We start from the raw sequence: 4,796 nt of genomic DNA, 5'->3' as shown, positions 1-4,796 counted from the left end.
GACGGGCGACGGCGTCGGTGGCCTCCTCCTCTCGATCCCGATCCAATCGGGGAGAGGGGGGAGGAGATATTTTCGTGGGGGGAGTGGGGGTGTCGGTGGAGTGGGTGGGGGTGGTGAGTGGATAAGGTAATGGGTGGGTTGGCCGGCTGGGCCTGGGGGTTGGCCCAGTTGGGCCACGGCCAGGGGTTTCCTCCTTCTCCTTTTTTTTCATTTTTGTATTTTTTTTTCTGTTTTACATCATTTTAAAATATTTAGGCATTCTCTAAAAATGTGTTTACTTCACCATAATTAACTATGCCTTATTTGGCATCTCCCGAACATTTTTGTTTTAAATTTTGAAAAACTTTTATTGTCGACATTAATTTAAATTTGAATTTTGAAACGGTTGGACCTAACGGTAGATTAGCAACAGTAACTGTGGTGACGTGGCACCATTAGCGTGGGATTACTATAGCTTGATTATCCGGGCGTTACAAAACTCCTCCACTACAAGAAATCTCGTCCCGAGATTTAGGAGGTAGAAGGAAAAAGTGCGGGGTATTCTTCGCGCAGACGATCCTCTCGTTCCCAAGTGGCTTCATCTTCAGAATGGTGCAACCACTGGACTTTGAGGAACTTGATCGCCTTCTGACGTGTGCGGCGTTCAGCTTGGTCGAGAATGCGGACCGGATGCTCCTTATAGGAGAGGTCCTGCTGCAATTCGAGCACTTCATGATCCACTGCTCGGATTGGGTCCTTGAAGCAACGGCGGAGCTGTGACACATGGAACACATCGTGAACCTGAGAAAGGTTCGGCGGAAGCTCCAGTTGGTATGCCACTTTTCCACGCCTTGTTGTGGTGTTTGTGACGCTCTCAGACGCCATCCATCATGCCGTTATTGCATCCATCCCACTTTGTTATGTTGTTCAGCCTCACATGGAGCAAGATGGATGGATTGTGCCCGATTCGTGTCCTTGTAGTCCATGCCAAAAAAATGATTTGGCTTCCTGGGCGTTGCTAGACGTGGCCAACTGGGTGTCTTTATTTGCTAGTGTTAGCCGATTGAGTCCATGTGTAGATTTGCGTGCACGTGTTTCGATTTGTAATAATTGTGTGCATTAGAATCCATATCGTGTACTCTCTTTATTTGGTGTACTCTCTTTATTTGGCAGGTATTTGTGGTTGTCTCGGACACATAATTGAAAAGGCATGTTTAGGAGGCGTGTCAGCCATGCGTGGCAAACAAATTATTTGTACCTAGCAATAATTGTATGTAACTTTGAAATCCTTTAAATCTCAGCCGTTGCCTTTTAATATTAACGGTGGAGATAATTTAATCTATGTGGATTAACATGATGGCTTGTTTGCCTCTTGTTTTAATTATATAATAGATAGATTATACCCACATCAAATGAAAAATCAAATTGCAGAACTGAACCAAACAGTTAAATGGACAGCAGACCTAATGAACCAAAATAGTTAACTAAGCACAACATTGCAGAATAGAAACATATACTAGAAGATAAGACAGTTAACCAAACAAAGAATGCTTGAGAACAATAGTACGAAATGTAGCAATTGTTGGACCAAAGTGTTAACTAAACATTACATTTCAGAGGACCAAAGTGTTAACTAAACATTACATTTCAGAGGACCAAACTGTTAACTGAACATCAGATTGCATATTAACATTACAGAGGACAAATCACTAGAAGGCACTGGCGGTGGCCTTGAGAAAACAACACGAAGTGTATTTTAATGTAGACAACCGCGTGGTGGTGTCGACGGTGGCCTCGAAGACGAGGTGCTCCTCCAAGATCTGGCGATCGGCACGCATGGCAGCCATAGCGACCTCGTGCGCGCGTGCAGTCGCATGCTACTGAGCTCCGTGTTATGCCGCGTGCAAAATGGCTGTGGGCGGCACTTAATTGGATGAGGAGGATAGTGATTTCGGCGAAGGTGTAGCGCCGTCGGTCGGGGCATGTGGGACGGGAAAGGAGTAGGATGGTGTGGGTGCGGTGTGGATTACCTGACCATATCGACGAGGCCGCGCAGCAAGAAGAAGGGTCGGCGGTGAGGAGGCCGCATAGCAAGAAGAAGGGTCGCCGACGAGGAGGCGGTGCTGCAAGAAGAAGGGTCGGCGGCGAGGAGGCCGCGCAGCAAGAAGAAGGGTCGGCGGCGAGGAGGCCGCGCAGCAAGAAGAACGGTCGCTGGCGAGGAGGCGGCGCTGGAAGAAGAAGGGTCGCCGGCGAGGAGGCGGCGCTGCAAGAAGAAGGGTAACCGGCGAGGAGGCGGCCCTACAAGAAGAAGGGTCGTTGGCGAGGAGGCTGAGCTGCCCAGTAAGCAGCAGTGAAGGTTTGAACATGGAAAGCAAGGAGAAACAGTGGAAATGTGGCTTTTGGTGGGAGGGACGGATATTTCCGAAGTGGCAAAAAGAATTCGCTCGGTGCCGCGAGAAATTGGCGCGCAAGTGTGGTTCAAGCGGGAGCTGTGGACTGTAGACGACGAAGGTTCCTGCGTAAGCCAGACAAGATGGTGCACCAAGATATTTTATATCGCATCCCACACGATTCTTTCTAGTAAACTGTTTGTGGTATACCTGATTTTTTTCATAATGTTTGAAAGACAAAATGGTGTTACGGAGGTGAAGGATGGTGTTTGAATTGCTAGAACATTTATGTACAGTGAACATGCAACTAGTACATGAGTGTCATGTTTAAATTTGGAATTATTCCAGATTTGTTTGGCATTTTTATGCATTAATTGAGTTCCTGGGCATTTAATGTGCATAATTCAAATTTGAACTACAAGCACATGCTCCAGTGCACCAAAATTTGTTGAAAAATCACATGTGTGTCTTTGGGTGAATTTATAGGTCCCATGCAAGAAATGGGAATGAAATTCAACCATCTGGGCGTCGTGGCCCGGCTGGAAAGATTGAGAAACTTGGTTTTTTAATTCTTGTAAATTCAAAACACGCCTGAAAATCATGAAACTTGGCATGGTGTCATGACATGGCACCAACATGGTGTGGTAATTTTTCTGTCTGATTTGCGAAGGCGCACACATTAGCAATCAACAAAGTCATTTTGGAACAAGTGCTGTCACGTTACAAATCGGAAACACAAGTATTACTGAAACCGTGGGCGTTCTACTTACCAATTATAGGCCATCACGCGTCCCCTTTTTTATTGACTAGGAGGTGCCGTGAGGGGTAGCTATTTGAGTACGGGAGGCGTGCGATCAGACCCCTGCGTGTGCTCATCGGGAGGAGAGCCCTTTGACCTCTACCCACCGAGCACCTCCCTCCCAACGTCTCCAGTAATGACACCCGAGCCCCTATTCTACGGCGTGGCTATATGTCTCACTGGACTAAGATTTAAGAGAGAAAAATGAAAATCTAAAAAAAAAGTTTTGCACGGATCTTGATGTAAGATCCGACGGACCTATATAGCATCGACTGCGACTTATAGCAAGCATGATGAATAGAAGGACGATGACAGTGGATAATAATTGTCATACATATTTAGGAACATAATTAAGAAAAGCCACATGCGGCAACGCCCGAAATACACAAGGGCAAAAGAAGAACGAAGACAACAATCTGGCTCGCTGATCTCTACTTTTTTGATGCGTTGCTGCAGGCCGCGGGAACTAGTCTCCGCGGCGAGCGTCCATGAGCTCTTTCTTGTCCTCAAGATGCTGCTTGAGAGCATCCACGGATTCCTCCATCGGCCTTCTGCGCTCGATGCGCATCATGGCATTCTCGTCCATAAGTTTCTCGACGATGTCACCGGTCCTCTTCAACAAGGCAGTGGTCTCCTCCTGCTGCTCCGCACTTCCGACGATCTTCGCCCTCAGCAGGTCACGCTCGGCCAGGAGCTTCGCATTGCTCTCATTTAGTTATCGGATGACGCCGGTAGCCTGTTCAAAAGAGGCTTTCATGTCGTCCTGCAACCTCGCCCAGCCGGAGATCTGATCCATCTGGCTATGGACGATCGCATGCATGCGCCTGTAAGAGTCCTCGCCTGCCCGTGAGATATTTTCTCAGGCCGCCGCGGTGCGGGAGGACATCTCCGCTGCATTCGCAGCTGTAACACCCCGGATGTAACTTTCCATATTTGTAACTCCAATTCTTGCCATTTTCGGCTATGTGTTATGATATTCCCTTCGTGGTCGGGTTTTGATTTTTCGTTTTGCTTTTTGTTTGTGTCATGCATCTCATATCTTGTCATCATGTGCATCTCATTTGCATACGTGTTCGTCTCATGTATCCGAACATTTTCCCCGTTGTCCGTTTTGCAATCCGACACTTCCACATGCACCGACGCACCACTCTTGTTTCTTTTCGTGAGCGGGTGCTGAACGTTCTCGGAATGGACCGAGTCTTGTCAAGTGGACTTGGTATACCACCAGTAGACCACCTGTCAAGTTTCGTTCCATTTGGAGGTCGTTTCATGCTCCAACGGTTAACCAGGTAACCGCAAAGTCCTTTTGTGTGTTGCAGCAAACCCCCCCTCCAAACAGCCCAAAACCTATCTAAGTCACTTTCATGCTCTAGGTCGTTCGATCACGATCGTGTGGGAAAAAATCGTGCTCCATTTGGAGTCTCCTAGCTCCCACTATCTATAAAAACAGCCCCCTCCGAAATCCTGGTCAAACCCTAGATCATTTCCCCTCCGCGCCGCCGGACGCTTCTTCCTCAGCCGCCGGACACGTCCGCCGCCGCGCCTCGCCCTATCCGCAGCCACCACATGGCGCCCCCGCCGCCCGTACATCCGCGGCCCGGCGAGCCCGTTCCCGGCCCCCGCGGCCC

Source organism: Triticum aestivum, chromosome 3D (genome assembly GCF_018294505.1).
Source record: "Triticum aestivum cultivar Chinese Spring chromosome 3D, IWGSC CS RefSeq v2.1, whole genome shotgun sequence".
NCBI classification, from domain to species: Eukaryota; Viridiplantae; Streptophyta; class Magnoliopsida; order Poales; family Poaceae; genus Triticum; species Triticum aestivum.
The sequence above is the reverse complement of the archived record's forward strand: the minus strand, read 5'-3'. Positions refer to the sequence as shown.